Below are 19350 nucleotides of genomic sequence, written 5' to 3' on the forward strand. Positions count from 1 at the left end.
CCGGCCGCCACCGGACCTCGCCTCGCCGCCGCCCGCGGTCAACGGCGCCGGCAGCCGCGCCTCTTCCTCGCCCCGGCCGTCTTTTCCTCCTCCGGCGAGAAGCTCCGGCGAGGATCCGGTCAACCTCGAAGAACGTGCCCCGATCCAGATCTGCTACAGTAAACCCTAATCCGGGGTAGTTTTTTTTCACTAAGTCCTCAGGATTTTTAGCTCATAAGCCCATGTTCGCGGCTCCGTAACTTTGCATCTGTATCTCCGATTTTTTGCCATGATTATTGTGTGCATGATATGCCTGTGAGTCCTCATATGTTTTGTTAAGGATTTTGTCTTCTTTCCAGAGGTGCAACCCATGCATTTTTAGGATGTGTGTGGTGACTTGTGCAAGCTTGCAAAGTGAGGCACCCGGTAAATCTGTTTTCAGGGACTTAGTAGTTTTCACTAAGTCTGGGATTATTTAGTTCATGATGCCATATGTTCAGCTTGTTTGCTAGTGATCCGTGCCTCTTTTGAGGATGATCAGTAAAGGAATTTTGTTAATCATGTTATGTTCTACCCATCCATGTCTTTGTTTGCAATTATGGAGCACCCTAGCTTGAGTCAATCGAGCTCTACTTTTGCTTCATGGTGAATCTGGGCAGATCGTCAACTCATTTGCGATTTTGCCGGCGTTGTTGTGGATGATCCGTGCATGCTATACCATTGTTCTTGTCATGTCTAGCTAGCATTTTGTGCCTTCTTAATGGATGTATGCTTGACTTTCCATGATTTGCACCGTAGTGAGTGCATCAAGCTCGTTTACATGCCTTCGTGAGTTATGTTTCAGCATGTCCTAGTTTTCACTAAGTCTGAAAACTGATTGTGTTTTAGCTATGTTCGTGTGCCCGTTAGTATATTTTGTGAACCCTTTTGGCCCCAGGTCACTAAGGGACTTTTGTTAAGATTGCTGAGTAGCTCCATGTCATGTCTTTCTTCGTCATGTTCAGGTCCTGTAGCATGTTGTTTTGATGCTCCGAAGAGGGCTTCACGATCTGAAATTTCAGACAAGTGTTAATTTCACCAAGTCTGAAATCTGTTTTGCATTTGCGTTTTTGCCATGCTTGTTTGAACCTGTTAATGGATGATTTGGCCATAGCTCAGTGCTAGACTTTTGTTAAGCATCTTGCATGCATCCCTGCCATGTATTTTTTTTTGTCTTGTTTGGGTGCTGTAGCATGTTCATTTTGTTGCATTTAGGTGCCTACTTGCTGTAAGTCGCAGACCGGTGTCATTTTTGAAACGCTTGCCATTTCCAAACCGTAACTCCGATTCCGGCGTTCTTTATATCGTTTTCAGGCGATTTCATCCCATCTTTCCAGTGGCACCCTTGGATTTCCAAGTTGAGGCCAGCTTCATGCATTTCCTGTCATATCTTGCATTTTGCATCCCGCATCGCATCCCGCATAGCATATCATCATTTCATCATATTGCTTGGTCTTGCACGTGGTTGATTGTGTCCTTGTTGCTTGTTTGTCTTGTTTGGGTAGAGCCGGGAGACGAGTTCGCTACCGAGGAGCCCGTTGAGTTTGCTTGTGAGGATCCAGTCAACTCTGACAACTGTGTAGGCAAGATGATCATACCCTCGAAATCACTACTATCTTTGCTATGCTAGTTTGCTCGCTCTTTGCTATGCCAATGCTACGATGCCTACCATTTGCTTGTCAGCCTCCCAAATTGCCATGTAAAACGTCTAACCCACCATGTCCTAGCAAACCGTTGATTGGCTATGTTACCGCTTTGCTCAGCCCCTCTTATAGCGTTGCTAGTTGCAGGTGAAGATTGGAGGCCGTTCCTTGTTGGAACATTTATTTACTTGTTGGGATATCACTATATTGCTATGTTATCTTAATACATCTATATACTTGGTGAAGGGTGGAAGGCTCGGCCTCTCTCCTAGTGTTTTGTTCCACTCTTGCCGCCCTAGTTTCCGTCATATCAGTGTTATGTTCCCGGATTTTGCGTTCCTTACGCGGTTGGGTTATAATGGGAACCCCTTGATAGTTTGCCTTGATTAAAGCTTTTCCAGCAATGCCCAACATTGGTTTTACCATTTGCCACCTAGCCTTTTCTTTCCCTTGGGTTCTGCAGACTCAAGGGTCATCTTATTTTAACCCCCCCCCCCGGGCCAGTGCTCCTCTGCGTGTTGGTCCAAACTAGAGCCCCTTGCAGCGCCACCTCGCGGAAACTCGAGGGCTGGTTTTAGTTGTACGGATTGCTTATCTGAGTGTGCCCTGAGAAAGAGATATGTGCAGCTCCTATCGGGATTTGTCGGCACATTCGGGCGGTGTTGCTGGCCTTGTTTAAACCTGTCGAATTGTCTTGTTGTACCGGGTTACCGAGTCTGATCGGTGTGTCTCGGGTGGAGGTCTATTCCTTTGTTGACCGTGAGAGCTTGTCATGGGCTAAGTTGGGACTCCCCTGCAGGGATTGAACTTTCGAAAGTCGTGCCCGCGGTTATGGGCAGATGGGAATTTGTTAATGTCCAGTTGTAGATAACTTGAACTAAACTTAATTAAAATGAATCAACTGAGTGTGTTACCGTGATGGCCTCTTCTCGACGGAGTCCGGGAAGTGGACACGGTGTTGGAGTAATGTTTGCGTAGGTTGTTCTTTAGATTCTCGCTCGCGCTTTGCCTCCTCTTCTCTCTCTCTTTTGCGTATAAGTTAGCCACCACATATGCTAGTCGCTTGCTGTAGCTCCACATATATATATTGCCTTACCCTTCCTATAAGCTTAAATAGTCTTGATAGCGAGGGTGCGAGATTGCTGAGTCCCTGTGTCTCACAGATTCCTACTACACCAGTTGCAGGTCCAGGTGATTCCGCTCCAGGTGATGATTATGAGCTCAAGTGGGAGTTCGACAAAGACTCTCAACGATACTATGTTTCCTTTCCCGATGATCAGTAGTGGTGCCCAGTTGGGGGTGATTGGGACCTTGTCGCATGTTGGGTTCTCTTTTATTTTGGCGCCGTAGTCGGGCCATGAGTGTTTGGTTGATGTAATGTTATTTATGTACTTGATTGACGTGGCGAGTGTAAGCCAACTATGTTGTCTCCCCTTTTATCATTATTACATGGGATGTTGTGAAGATTGCCTAACTTGCGACATATGCCTTCAATGCGATTATGTCTCTAAGTCGTGCCTCGGCACGTGGGAGCTATAGTCGCATCGAGGGTGTTACATAAATCAACCGATAAATCAACCGATATGGCGATAAATTGGCCAATATGCCAATAAACTGGCCGATTTACCCCTTATCATGGGTCGACCGATAAGTTCCCGATAAGCGATATCCCCAACATTGAAACCAACTAGCATCAACTACAAGGAGTAATCAACACTACTAGCAACCCACAGGTACCAATCTGAGGTTTTGAGACAAATATCGGATACAAGAGATGAACTAGGGTTTGAGATGAGATGGTGTTGGTGAAGATGTTGATGGAGATTGACCCCCTCCTGATGAGAGGATCGATGGTGATGACGATGGTGATGATTTCCCCCTCCCGAAGGGATGTTGCCCCGGCAGAACAGCTCCGCCGGATCCCTAGATTGGTTCCGCCGAGGTTCCTCCTCGAGACGGCGGTGCTTCGTGCCGAAAGCTTCCTTCTTTTTTTTCTAGAGCGAAAGACTTCATATAGCAAAAGATGGGCACCGGAGGCCTGCCAAGGGTCCCACGAGATAGGGGCACTCCCAGGGGGTAGGGCGCGCCCCCCACCCTTGTGGATGGTGGGTGGCCCCCCTCTGGTGCTTTCTTCGCCCAATATTTTTTTTATATTCCAAAACTGACTTCCGTGAAGTTTCAGGACTTTTGGTATTGTGCAGAATAGGTCTCTAATATTTGCTCCTTTTCCAGCCCAGAATTCCAGCTGCCGGCATTCTCCCTCTTCGTGTAAACCTTATAAAATAAGAGAGAATAGGCATAAGTATTGTGGCATAATGTGTAATAAGAGCCCATAATGCAATAAATATCGATATAAAAGCATGATGCAAAATGGACGTATTAGCCATGTCGTCGCTTCATCGCCCATCAGGCAATGGGTGTGTGGATCGAGTCCCAATTTTGGGAGTAACCTTTCTTCATAGTGCTACAACAAATAAACCAGGTGCTATTAATCCTAGTAATTTTTTCTTGCTTGGGTTTAATTTTTCCAAGGAATTATTACTCTGGTTTATTCCATCATCTGTACACAGGTGTGTCAAGTGATGGCCGCATTAATGATGGTTGCGTGATGGTTCGGTCAGTTTCCCGTCTGCAGTTCGGTGAACGCTCATCGGGGACTCGGACCGCCCTGTGAATACAGGCTTTATCACGCCAACGCCCTGCACCGACATTGGCTTCGGAGCCAGGCCACATCACTTTAGAAAAAATAGTTTGCATAAATTAATTATGCGAGGATTTTATTCTATATTTATATTATTATTTTTTGGACTACACTATTTTACATGTATAGGTAATCGACTTTGATTGCGTCACGTGGTCACTTCGGCAAGCCACCGACGTCGTCCCAAACGGCGTAAATCGGCCCGCGTGATCACCTTGTTGGTCGAGTTACCATACCGACATGTTCGGTTGCCTCGGGGACTTCGGCATCACTGAGAGAGCTCTGCCTCATCGAGTGTTCGGCACACGGGCTAGATTTCTTTTATTACTCACTTTGCTTAAATTATTAATTATGCAACGAATTTTTATTTTATTATTATTACTATTATCTCTGGCTTGCACTATTTTTTGTGCACAGGTAAATGATCCGGGTTGGGCAGCGCTGTCACCTCGGTGTACCGACATACCACATCACCTTGGCTGGACCGGGGCTTCGTCATCACTTCATTAACCCACACCACGGACTTCGGCATCATAGTGCCGGCCTGCTCCGTCGCCTCAGTTGGACTGGAGGCTCCACCCCGCCACATTAGCCGTGCTATGTCGCCACTTCAGAGTGCCGAGCTCTTTGCTCCGCCACCTCAGGACCAGCTTGGGGGCTAGGACCTCGTCCCGCCATAAGCTCGGGTCGCACATCGACACCGAGCACATTAACAAGCTAAGTCGCTTCCATGCTCAATTTTTTTAAGGGACAATTGCATTTTTACCCCTAGTTGGTTCCTACCCACGGGTTTTGCCCTTACTTTTCGAGCTTGCTCAGTTTTGCCCTTACTTTTTCCATCGAGGTCCCTCGAATGCCCTTTGACCGTTTGGCTAAAACTTTGAAAATTCATAAATAATTCATACGAACTCAGAAAAATGCAAATAAGATATCAAAATGTTCAGATAAACATTACCTTTATGGGCATATCATTTGCATTCAGGACAAAAGCATCGTTTAAACTACCCGAGGTAATTAATGTTACTAACATTATTAAAAATAAATAGGTATAAACAATATTTTTTCCATGAATAAAAATTATATGCAAATGTAGGTGATGTTTTCTGAACATCCCAATACCTTATTTGCATTTTCCTGAGTTCGTATCAACTTGTTATGAAGTTTCCAAATAATGGTCAAAGTCGTTAGAACATTCATAACAAGTTAATACAAACTCAGAAAAATGCAAATAAGTTATCAAGATGTTCAGAAAACATCACCTACATTTGCATGTAATTTTTATTGATGGAAAAAATATTGTTTATACCTATTTATTTTTAATAATGTTAATAACATTAATTACCTTGGATAGTTTAAACGATGCTTTTGTCCCGAATGCAAATGATATTCCCATAAAGGTAATGTTTATCTGAACATTTTGATATCTTATTTGCATTTTTCTGAGTTCGTATGAATTAGTTATGAATTTTCGAAGTTTTGGTCAAATAGTCAAAGGGCATTCAAGGGACCTCGGTGGAAAAAGTAAGGGCAAAAATGAGCAAGCTCGAAAAGTAAGGGTAAAACCCGTGGGTAGGAACTAACTAGGGGTAAAAATGCAATTGTCCCTTTTTTTAATTCTTGTTCGGTTCGACCCAACATTATATTTATGCTAAAATATGTTTGTCAAAAACGAGGTTCGTTAAAAAACACTTTTCTTTGCCCGTGTTAACTCGGGCTCTTAAATTTATATGAGCCATTTTATAATAAGTGTTCTTCTTCTAAGTCATTGCAAAGTCTTTTTCTACCACTCCTTTCTTGACTCGAGTGTGTGGTCAATAGCCGGATAGCCTGTTTTCTCTATAATGCCACTCGAGTTTAGTTCGCTAAACTGGCTTAACGAGCAGTACTCCGCCTTCAGGATAGGAGGTTGCAGCCATAGGCTGACCCGCTTGAAGTCTTGAGATCGGATGTGTCATATTAATGCACGACAGAAGCACAAAAGTAAGACCAATTTTCGGATTGGCACCTAATGACTTGATTTAGTTCGGGCGTAAAGTTTTTACTGAAGTTTTTTGGTTTTCCAAGCCTATGGCACTTTTAAACTATTTGTGTGTTTCTAGCATAAGTCTCGCAGTGCAATGCCAGACACCTTTAGAGATTCGGCAAAAACATTCTCGGATATTGCTATATATGCATCGGTTTCGAATTGGGTTGCCCGGCTCCTGTGCTTGCCTCCTATTTCCCGCTTTGTTCGGCTAGGTGTGCAAAGGGAGAATCACTGCGATTGTGCTTCCAGCTCGAATGGTTAAGCACCTCAGTGGACAAAGCCAAAAACTGACTGTCACAATGGGGCGAAAACTATTCGGTGATCCGATGGCAGTGTCAAACTATAGATCAATACATATTACCCCGTGATAAACGATGGGCCTTTCATAACATTGGGCGAAGTGTTAATGGCTAGACTTTGGTCGGTGTTGAACACTAACCGGGGGCTCATAGCTAGCTTCCCCAATTTAAAGCTCCTATGACTAAGTGACAATTATCAAGCCCGCATATCGGATTGCCTTGTTTCTGCTAACACAACCGCCTCCGGGCACCGAGACGTCGGCTAAGGGTTGTCTTGTTACTATGGAAACACTATGCATACCATCTACAAAGGGGTAGAAGCCAACGATGGGCCACTTTCAAATGATAAACGGTCGCAACGGAGTCAAAATAAATATAATCAGCATTTGTATTCATTATACAAGCATTGCCTTCCATAATTATCGTTATAAAGCCATAAATATGCATCAATTTGACTTAAGATTTTGGCCAAGCTGGGTTGCCTGGCTCCTGTGCTTTCCTCTACGTTCCCGATTGTTTGGCTAGGCGGTAAAGGGAGCACCTTTGTGATTGTTACTATCGGGTCATCCGAGTTAGTACCTCAGATGGGGTGAAGCCAAAAGCTAGCGATCTTAAAGGATATAATTGGTCGGCAACGACGGAAGTGAAAATTTAGGTTCGCTAAAGACCACATAGTTTGGGAACTTTCCCCAGACTAAATCCTTAATATTTTTCTCCCACATTGATCGGCGGTGGGGTTTCATGATCATGGTCGGCATGACAACCCAAAGAAAGGAACCAATAGGGGACTATTTTCTTTGGAAGATATTTCTTACATTAAATACTAATATAAGATTCTCTCCGCATACCTTTGTTTATAAAACCGTATGGCCGGATTGCCTTGTTTGTCGTAAATCATTCCCCTCATAAAGGCTTTATAAAGTGGGACAAACACTCCCCGGCTACTGGCCGAGGAGGTTGAAGCCGATGGTCGGTCAACAAAGTTTTGTACAGTGCGGATCCGAGCATTAATGATGTAGAGTACTTGGATACATAGAATCATTACACATAATTTGTGATTTTTACTCCGGACGTCGATCTTTAATTCAGCCACTCGTGCCCACATTAAGGCTCAGGGGCTACTGGGCTTCAGGCTTATCATTTACTAATATTAAAGGGGCACATCGATCCCCTGATCTAGTGTTTCCACCCGACCAGTGTCTCGGGGGCTACTGCATTGCTATTCAATACAGAAAATTCAAAGTGATCAGTGTTCGGCTTGACCGAACTATGGGCAAACGCATCTTCGGATAACAATAGGTACCATATGGGACTTATCCAGCATCAAGCTAATATATTACGGCGACTTCTCAAAACCCTCTCTCAAGGGCCCGTCCGCCGATCACTATCTCCTCTAATGTGCATCTCGGATTTTTTGGCCGACACACACCTTGAGGGCTACTGGCTATACATCACGGCAGAGAATACATTGCAGAAATCAGAATTAAATCCATAGAGGGCATCTCCAACATTAAGCTCGGTTGAACCCTTTTAACTTTTTCAAGACCGAGGTAATCTATGACACCTCGGATACAGTCCGACGTTGGAGCTCGGATACATTCCAGCGTTGGAGCTCGGATACATCCCGGCATTGGAGCTCGGAAGCAGTCTGGCGTTGGTGCATGGCTGCAAAAGATACCTCGAATACAATTCTTCATTGGAGCTTAGATGCAAGAGGACACCGCCGCACGGGAACAATTTCAAACCCGAGGTGTGGCATAAAAATAACAAGGCGTTGATAAAGGTCGAGAACTTAAAGGGGCTCCTCTAATAACCGATGTGTAAACTCTTCGGATTCACTTCGGTGATCCTCAAGATCGAAGATGAGAAGATTTGTTGAACCAGTTTTCAAGACCGACGACCGAAGATGAAGAATAGTTTGGAAGAATCGAGGAGCATCCCCAACTTGAAGACCGTGTCCTGGACTAGGGGGTACTCAACACGTCGTCTCCCGAACAGGTGTATCGGTCCGAGGACCCCCCCCCCCATGGCGGTTCACTCATGGGCCACTTCGGGCAGCCCATGCCGCATACAAGGAGGATTCCACAAGACCTGGCGCCGAAGACAAGCACTACTGGAATCTGGGATTTTGCCATCTGCCGGCTGACAACAAAGAGGCTCTTTGTCGTCCGCTTCCACAAAGCGGACGACAAAGAAAGTGCAGATGGCAAAAAGGCTATTTGCCGTCAGCTACTTCTTTGTCGTCAGCCAGCTAACGACAAAGAGCTAGAAGGCAGACGGCAAAGAGCCAGGTGGGCCCCACGGGGCATGGCATGGCTAGGTCAGATTCCTTGTCGTATGCTAGCGGACGGCAAAGAGGAGGCGTGGGCCATCCCTAATGGTCACCCTCTTTGCCGTCTGCTAGAAGACGGCAAAGAAGGCCCACTTAACGGGCCGAGCCGTCTCCCCTCTCTCTCTCTCTTTATCTCTCTCTCCCTCCCGCATGCCCGCTGTCGGTGTCAAAACCGGCGGATCTCGGGTAGGGGGTCCCGAACTATGCATCTATGGCTGATGGTAACAGGAGGCGGGGGACACAATGTTTACCCAGGTTCGGGCCCTCTCAATGGAGGTAATACCCTACTTCCTGCTTGATTGATCTTGATGATATGAGTATTACAAGAGTTGATCTACCACGAGATCGTAGAGGCTAAACCCTAGAAGCTAGACTATGATTATGATTGCTCTTGTCCTACGGACTAAACCCTCCGATTTATATAGACACCGGAGGGGTCTAGGGTTACACAGAGTCGGTTACAAGGGAGGAGATCTACATATCCGAATTGCCAAGCTTGCCTTCCACGCAAAGGAGAGTCCCACCCGGACACAGGACGAAGCCTTCAATCTTGTATCTTCATAGTCCAACAGTCCGGCCAAAGTACAGAGTCCGGCTATCCGAGGACCCCCTAATCCAGGACTCCCTCAGTAGCCCCTGAACCAGGCTTCAATGACGATGAGTCCGGCGCACAGATTGTCTTCGGCATTGCAAGGCAGGTTCTTCTCCAAATCATGAGTACCAGTCGTAATGAGTAGTGTCCGGCTTCCCATGAATGTTGCACTCCTCGGCTTCTGTGCTTTAATAATGGCTATCTTCCACGTGTCGAGCGAATGTGAGAAGTCGGGGCATTTTTACATTTGCTACCCTAACCATGTAAGTAAATCGTCTATTTAAAGAGTCAGGGATCCTCAGATCCAGATCACACCATCCTCCCACAACGAGTATCCATCGGAGCGCGCCCGGAAAAGTCCATCCCATCATGGCCGGCCATCGCAGCTCCTCCTCTCACTCCCGTAGCACTAAGCCAGGCAATTGGGAGAAGTGTTCCGTCCCCCACAGCCAATTAGTAGTGTTGCAGACCCAGGGGTTTCTCCCTCCTGCATATATGGTCCCTGTCTGAGCCGGACTAGCCACTTATAATGGCGGGGAGCAAGCGGAGAGCTTTCCCAACCCATCCAGGGGGAGCGTGTATGCCTTGTCCCTTACTTATTGAGGGGACTCGGATTTCCAATCCATCCGTTCCTCCACGGGCTCCTGGAGTTCTATTGCCTTCAGCTGCATAACTTCACTCCCGCCTCCATATTACACATCGCCGGCTACGACGCTTTTTGCGAGTTGTTTCTGGGCTGTGAAGCTCATTTCGAGCTATGGAAGAGGCTATTCTGCCTCGTACCCCGCACACAGGAGGGGTCAATATATCAAGTGGGCGGAGCCAAAATATGGCGCATCACTGGGACCGGATACCTGTCCGGTACTCCGAAGAAGACATCCGAAGACTGGCCTTCGGAGTGGTTTTATATGGAGGACGTCCCCCTTCCGGACCCTATTCGGATGGGCCTTCCTAAGTTTAATAATGCCCCTTTGAAGAAACGCCACAGCTGGCGCCCTCGGAGCCCCCAGGAGGAAGATAACAGAGAGGTCCTTTACCTGATGGGCAGGATAAAAACGTTGGCCAAATCAGGAATGACAATAGTCGAGGTTATGTTAATATGTATAATGCGGGGGGTGCAGCCACTTCAGTATCGGGGGAAACCCATGTGGAACTTCAATGGAGAAGACGATGCCACCCACTGCGGTCGTAAAGGTCCGGACTCCGCCGCAGCTCTAGCGAAAATACTGTCCGATTTGTACAAAGGAGAGGAAGAGGAGTTCATCCGCATTAAGCCATGGGATGGATTCTCCATGTACAACCCCCCAAACTTGGTGAGCTGCTACCTTTTACTCCAGACCTTCCCGCATTCTTCATCATAAATATTTACCTTGCTATTTCATAGCAGGAACTGCGAAAAGCTGTGAGGGGGGTCCTCAGCCCGTCTCTATAGTCAGAGGACCCTGATCGGGCCCTCGACCCCGGACTCGAACAAGATCCGGACATATTTGTGGAGCTCGTCAACAGGACGTTCTATCAGTTAAGCTGTGACGGTGCCTTGGTGGCCATCATAGCCGATTATCTTGGTCTGCTCCCTACATCACATGTAAGTAAAACCGGAGTCCCAACTTCCGAGAAGGATCCCCTTTTTGCACTTCACCCACCGCACACGTATTGCGTCTTACAGGGAAGGCCCTCGGGGCGCCATGCCGAACCCGCAGTGACTCATCAACAAGGGGCACCGAAGCCGGGTAGGCTTAAAAGGAAGGCGGTCAGGACTAAGACATCGTCGCAGAGGTATGAAAAAAACCTGCTCCGTGGTTGTCGTCTTTAAAATATAATAACGTCCATGGTTCCTGGCAGGAAAAACGCTCATCGGGCCGTGTTCGGAGAGCCTGCCGGCCATGCCTCCACCAGTCGAACTCCAGAGCCGGACTTAGGGGCAGATGCTAATGTGGGGACAACACCGGATGTTCCTCCTACAGAGGATGCGGATAGGTTGTCCGCTACGAATTCCGAAGTGGAGAGTGCCATGAGTCACAGGCGTCGCTGGGCCGTACTCCGCGACCCTGGTTTCTCTGAAGAGGCATTCGATGCCTTCAACTCACGAGACGCGTACATCCGAGCTGCTCAAAATGGCCTTGCCAGAGCCACGGACCAGTATGTAAAGGATATACGGGTAAGAAAATCTGATAATTATGTATCTCAGTAGAGCCTGAGACTTGAAACAGTTGGCACAACTGATTTAAGCATCATTATATGTGTAGGTTCTTATGGAGAAGAATACCCAGATGTCTCAAGAGCTGGAGGAGTGCAAAGCCCAGCTACGAGCCGTAGTTGCCGGAATGGAGGAGTCCAAGAAGGCCCCATCTGGTAATACTTGTCCTGATCGAAAAGAATGAAATGGCATGTACCAGTTAGTATTCGGCATGCATGCAAATCTAACAATAGATTCTGTAGATAATCCCGGAGTGAATCCGAAGATCGTGCGAGGGGATGAGCAACATGCTCAACGACAGCTAGAGGCTGGCGAGCGCGTGCTTACGCGGGTTAGGCGGGAGAAAAATGATCTCCAAGATGCCAATACCCGGCTGGGCATTGAACTGAAAGATGTTCGGGCCCAGCTCACTGACTCCGTAAAGGAGAATACGAGGCATCGACGCGGCATTTTTAGTAAGTGCTTGAACAAACTTTTATAGAGTTCGGTGAAGAAACCGGCTAACAGAGTTATATCTGTAGGTATGCTGACGCGTCGTCCCGAAGAGGAGATGCCCGGATCTGTGGGTGATCTTCTGCAAGAGCTCTCACAATTGCACGAACAAGTTCGGTAGGTGATGCAGGGCATTGCCCAGGCCTTGTGGCCATCTGCCTCCCTACCAGGAGGCATGGGGGAGCTCGTAGAGATGCTCAAGGGAGCGCGGAGGCGCTTCCTATTATGGAAGATATCTGCCTGCCGACAAGGTGCAAGGGAAGCCTGGGCCATGGTGAAGACGCGATATACCAAGGCTGACCCGAACCACATGGCCAAGGTCGGACCTGTAGGGTCTGATGTGAAAGAGATCCCCGTTAGTCTGCTATATGACCAGGTAAAATTAGCCACAAAGTATTCCCAACAGGATTGTAGGCTAGATAGCCTGTTAGATGGTATAGAAGAAGAATTTAGTCAGTCTAAGTGACTGTGTACTTCAAGTGACATATTTTGTCCCTAGCCGGATTGTAAATCACTTGTCATGGCAGACCTTTTCGCTTCGACCTCCGGACCCAATAGTCCGGAGTGTATCCGAATACCCGCTCAGTTATGTAAAAATCAGGGTACGCATGGAAACCAGACATAGGGGTCATAAGTGCTTGAACAGACAAGTACCCAACTAGCTATGTTATATTACATGGATAGTAAGAAACATCTTCCAGGGAGAATAGTTCCGTTAAGGGTTCCTTTCCCTGTGTACGCATGCATTAATGTGCATGTCCGAACGGCGAAAAGAGACGCAGGATATAAACATCTGGGGGCATGTATTGCAATAAGTAAAAGTCATCTTTTGTTCACCGACCGAATATTCCCTTAAGAATGCTAGCTTTCGGCTTCACCCAGTCTGAGGTACACATCCGGCTGACCCGGCAGTAACAATCGCAGAGGTGCTCCCCTTATGCCCTAGCCGAATTAATAGGAACGTAGGGCATAAACACAAGAGCCAGGCAACCCAGCTTGGCCAAAAATTAAGTCATATCAATGCATATAATGGCGAAGAAAAGGTACATGTGGAAAAAGTAACACATGTGCAGGGGGCATAGAGCCCGGAACATAATTATATTAAGCTTCTGTATAAGAAGCCCCCAGATATAATGAGCACGCATGGCGTGTCAAGATTGTGTAGTCAAGACACATTTTAACCTTTTAAGGCCGTGAAGAAAAAGGGAAGAAAGAAAGAAAGAAAGATAGATAGTGGATATATATAAAAAAGGCGGAGGTAAGGAGACAAACACAGAGTACGGCACTAGGCGTAGAACCTTCGGAGTCTGGCCCCGTTCCATGGGTTTGGCTCGAGTCGATTGTCCGATGCATCATGCAGATGGTACGCTCCACCGGTTAGACCTTTGTCGATGATGAAGGGACCTTCCCATTTGGGCTTGAGCTTGTCCTTTTTCTTCTCTGGTAGGCGTAGAACGAGTTCACCAATGTTATAAGTTTTGGCCCATACTTCTCTGCTTTGATACCGTTGAGCCTGTTACTGATAGAATGCGAAGCGGGCTTTTGCTACGTCATGCTCCTCCTCCAGGGCGTCTAGACGGTCCTGCCGATCAAGCTTGGCTTCGTTCTCTTCGTACATGTGCACTCGAGGTGAGTCATGAATGATGTCGCAGGGCAGTACCGCCTCTGTTCCGTACACCATAAAAACGGTGTGTATCCGGTAGTGCGATTCGGCGTGGTCCGCAGCCCCCATAGTACGAAGTCGAGCTCCTCAACCCAGTGCGTATCTGATTCCTTCAAGGATCGCACTAATCTGGGTTTAATGCCGCTCATAATAAGACCATTTGCTCGTTCAACTTGACCGTTTGTTTGGGGTGATAGACGGAGGCATAATCGAGCTTAATGCCCATGTTGTCGCACCAAGTTTTTACCTCGTCAGCTATGAAGTTTGAGCCGTTATCAGTGATGATGGTGTGGGGGACACCATAACGGTGTACAACCCCGGATATGAAGTCTATCACTAGTCCAGACTCGGCCGTTTTAACTGGTTTGGCTTCTATCCATTTGGTGAATTTATCCACCATGACCAATAGGTACTTTATCTTATGGCTTCCTCCTTTAAGGGGTCCGACCATATCAAGCCCCCAGACCGCAAATGGCCAAGTAATGGGGATTGTTTGGAGAGCGGTAGGTGGCGTATGGCTTTGGTTTGCAAAAAGCTGTCAACCGACGCAATGTTGGACGAGGTCCTGTGCGTCAGCTCGGGCTGTGGACCAGTAGAAACCTATACGGAAGGCCTTGCTTACAAGGGCCCGAGCTGCAGCGTGATGGCCGCCGAGTCCAGCATGAATTTCTGCCAAAAGTTGTCGTCCTTCCTCTTCGGAGATGCACCTTTGAAGTACTCCGGTAGCACTTTTCTTATAAAGCTCTCCCTCATGGACCTTGTAGGCTTTAGACCGCCGCACAATGCAACGTGCCTCGTTTGGGTCCTCAGGGAGTTCTTGCCTATTTAGGTAAGCCAAGAAGGGTTCTGTCCACGGGGCGATGACAGCCATAATCACGTGGGACGAAGGTGTTATTTCGGTGGCGGAGCCTCCGATTACGTCAGAGTGTTCGAGATCTGGTGTTGTGGCCGGATCCGGACTGTTGTTGCCGGTCTCCCCTTCCCACACCACGGATGGCTTAAACAGCCTTTCCAAGAAGATATTAGGTGGGACAGGGTCGCGCTTAGCGCCGATGCGGGCAAGGATATCCGCCGCTTGATTGTTTTCTCGGACCACATGGTGGAATTCGAGCCCCTCGAACCGAGCTGACATTTTGAGGACGGCATTGCGGTAAGCCGCCATTTTTGGGTCCTTGGCGTCAAAGTCTCCATTTATTTGAGATATTGCGAGGTTCGAATCCCCACACACCTCTAGGCGTTGAATGCCCATGGAGACTATCATCCGGAGACCATGCAACAGGGCCTCATATTCTGCTACATTGTTGGAGTTTGTGTATAATATTTGGAGTACGTATTGGATTGTATCTCCAGTGGGGGATGTCAGGACGACGCCCGCCCCCAAACCAGCCAGCATCTTAGAGCCATCAAAGTGCATGATCCAATTGGAGTACGCGTCGTACACTTTAGGGAGTTCGGCTTCTGTCCATTCAGCGACGAAATCAACCAGTACTTGCGACTTAATGGCTCGTCGTGGTTTGTATGTTATGTTGAACGGGAGGAGCTCAATAGCCCATTTAGCAATCCGGCCCGTGGCATCGCGGTTATTTATTATGTCGTTGAGCGGTACTTCAGAGGCCACCGTAATTGAACATTCTTGAAAGTAGTGTCGTAGTTTCCGGGATGCCATGAAGACCGCGTATGCTATATTTTGATAATGTGGGTACCATGATTTGCATGGGGTGAGGATAGTGGATACGTAGTATACCGACTTTTGAAGCAGGAACTTATGTCCGTCTGTCTCTCGTTCGACGACGAGCACTGCGCTTACAACCTAGTGTGTTGCCGCTATATATAACAGCATTGGTTTGCCGATACTTGGCGCGACCAAGATTGGGTTGCCGGCCAAGAGGGCTTTTATTTCTTCCAATCCGGCCGTGACCGCATCCGTCCACTTGAAGTGTTCGGTGCGTCGAAGAAGGCGATAAAGAGGTAATGCCTTTTCTCCCAATCGGAGATAAAGCGGCTTAAGGCAGCCACACATCCAATTAATTTCTGGACTTGCTTGAGGTCTGTTGGGATAGCCAACTGTGACAGAGCTCGGATTTTAGCCGGATTTGCTTCAATTCCTCTATTGGAAATGATGAATCCCAAGAGCTTTCCGGCGGGCACGCCGAAAACGCATTTTTCCGGATTGAGCTTGATGTCATATGTTCGGAGATTGTCGAACGTAAGCCTCAAGTCGTCTATTAAAGATTCAATGTATCTGGCTTTGATGACCACATCGTCTACGTATGCCTCCACTGTTTTGCCGATTTGTGTTTCCAGGCATGTCTGAATCATGCGTTGATAGGTTGGACCGGTGTTTTTGAGCCCAAAAGGCATGGTGTTAAAACAGAAGGGGGCGTATGGAGTGATGAATGTCGTTGCGGCTTGATCAGACTCCACCATCTTGATTTGATGGTATCCGGAGTATGCGTCGAGGAAACACAATGAGTCGTGTCCTGGGTAGCATCTATAATTTGATCGATGCGGGGGAGGGGAAGGGATCCTTGGGGCAAGCCTTGTTAAGGTCCTTAAAATAGACACATAGGCGCCAGGATTTGTCCTTCTTTGGTACCATCACCAGGTTTGCTAGCCAGTCCGGATGTTTTATTTCTCTAATGAATCCGGCCTCGAGTAACTTGGCTAGCTCTTCTCCCAAGGCTTGTTGCTTAGGCTCTGAGAAACGCCGAAGAGTCTGCTTGACCGGCTTGTATCCCTTTAGAATGTTTAGGCTATGCTCGGCAAGCCAACGTGGGATTCCTTGTATGTCTGAAGGATGCTAGGTGAAGATGTCCCAATTCTCGCGCAAGAACTCCCGCAGTGTGGTGTCTGTTGTGGGGTTCAGTTGTGCCCCGATGGATGCTGTTTTTATAGGGCCCGTTGGGTGGACCTGGAATTTGACTATTTCGTCCGCTGGTTTAAAAGAGGTGGACTTGGGTCTTTTGTCGAGTATCACGTCGTCCCTATCCACTGTGGAGCGCAGCGCAGTTAGTTCTTCGGTCGCGAGGGCTTCGGATAACGCCTCGAGGGCCAGTGCGGCGGTTTTATTTTTGGTGCGGAGTGCTATGTTCGGATCACTAGCTAGAGTGATGATTCCATTGGGCCTGGGCATCTTGAGCTTCATGTACCCGTAATGGGGTATAGCTTGGAAGATCGTGAATGCCTCCCGCCCTAAAAGGGTGTGGTATCCGCTACTAAACGGGGCCACTTGGAATGTGATTTCTTCGGACCTATAATTCTCCGGTGTGCCGAATACCACATCTAGTGTGATTTTTCCCGCACATCGTGCCTCCCGGCTAGGGATGATTCCTCTGAAGGTCGTGTTGCTTTGCTCAATGCGGCTCTTGTCTATTTCCATTTTGCTAAGAGTCTCCTCGTAGATGAGGTTTAATCCGCTGCCACCGTCCATGAGCACTTTAGTAAGCCGGAAGCCGTCCACAATTGGACTAAGGACCAAAGCGGCTGGTGCTCGGGCTGTTCGGAATTGAGGTTCGTCACTGGCATTGAAGGTTATGGTCGTATCATTCCATGGATTCATTGATGTAACGTGGCAGACTTCGGCGAGGCTGTGGAGTGCTCGCTTGTGCCTATTATTTGAGGCAAAAGTCTCGAAGACTGTCAATACTGTATTGTTATTTTCCATGGGATGGTGCTTTTTGGTATTGTTGATGAGGAGATCCTCGCCGCTCTTGGCCACCTGCCGGAGTATCCAACATGCTCTAAGGTTGTGTGTTGGCATGGTATCCGGTGTACTATGAATTTTGCATGGCACATTGAGCCATCCCTCCAATACGGTTCCACGCCCTGTAGTTGGCTTTGGTTTCTTTGTAATTGGATCGGGTGACTTACGAGAGTACACCCTTTTAGTTCGGACGGGGGGTTTAGTGAGTGTCGGAGGATCCCAGAATTTTGTTTGGGTTTTCCAGGCGCTTTCCATCGCACAATACTTTTGTACTATGGCTGCCAATTCAGCGAAGTGTGCTATGTCACGGCGACTTATGGCATTGAGGATTCCCTTGTCCGTGCAATTTTTGCAAAAGAATGAAATTGTGTCTTCCTCGTGACAGTCCTTGACCTTGCTCATTACAAGGAGGAGTCTGGCCCAATAGTGATGTACTGTCTCTTGGGGCTCTTGTCTAATGTGGGAAAGATCACTTACGTCAGGGTGGGTGGGTAGATTTAGGTCCAAACCCTGACCCGATCTGAGACCCAAGGGCAGGGGAGTTTCCGAGCTTGGCAGTTCGGGCTCCGAGACGTTGCCCAATAGTTTTGGCCCGCTGTCCGATTCTAGGTTCGAAGCTTGGGCCATGTCCTCCCGTAGATGGGTATCCGGCTCGGGGAGCTCAGGAATCCGGACATAGTTTGTCCTCAAAATAGAGGAAGAATCGCTGCATTGCTCATCCACCACCGCTATCTGATGGATGACCGGTGGAGAGTTAATCTCCCTTTGGTCGGGTTTAAGCCCGATCCGATCATAGTCTGTAGCGACTCCCAAGGCGGCGATGCGATCCAAGAGCTCATTCAAGGATCTATCTGCTCGGTGAATCCCGAGCCGACGTGGAGGCTGTTTTTGATGACCCGAGAAGTCATCGCCGGCGCGACGGCCGAACGTGCGGTCATGATCAAGCCGCCTAGTCGGAGAGTTTGGCCTACAGCCAAGGCTCCCCTAGAGGTAATGTTGTCCTTGACAACAAGACGAGCCATCAAGCCTTATCGTGATGGCACAGTGGAACTCTCAATGAAAGCACCAATGTCAGTGTCAAAACCGGCGGATCTCGGGTAGGGGGTCCCGAACTGTGCGTCTAAGGCTGATGGTAACAGGAGGTGGGGGACACAATGTTTACCCAGGTTCGGGCCCTCTCGATGGAGGTAATACCCTACTTCCTGCTTGATTGATCTTGATGATATGAGTATTACAAGAGTTGATCTACCACGAGAACATAGAGGCTAAACCCTAGAAGCTAGCCTATGATTATGATTGTTCTTGTCCTACAGACTAAACCCTCCAGTTTATATACACAACGGAGGGGTCTAGGGTTACACAGAGTCGGTTACAAGGGAGGAGATCTACACATCCGAATTTCCAAGCTTGCCTTCCACGCAAAGGAGAGTCCCACCCGGACACGGGACGAAGTCTTCAATCTTGTATCTTCATAGTCCAACAGTCTGGCCAAAGTATAGAGTCTGGCTATCCGAGGACCCCCTAATCCAGGACTCCTCACCCGCCTCTCTCCTTTGTCGCTGCTATCGCCGCTGCCGGCCAGCCCTGCCCCCGGACCCAGCCCCTGCTGCCGGCCAGCCCCGCTGCCATCCAGCCCTCCCGCCCCCCTCCTGCCCTGCTGTCGTCCTCCTCCCTGCGGCCCCTG

Source organism: Triticum aestivum, chromosome 2A (assembly GCF_018294505.1).
Source record: "Triticum aestivum cultivar Chinese Spring chromosome 2A, IWGSC CS RefSeq v2.1, whole genome shotgun sequence".
Taxonomy (NCBI): domain Eukaryota; kingdom Viridiplantae; phylum Streptophyta; class Magnoliopsida; order Poales; family Poaceae; genus Triticum; species Triticum aestivum.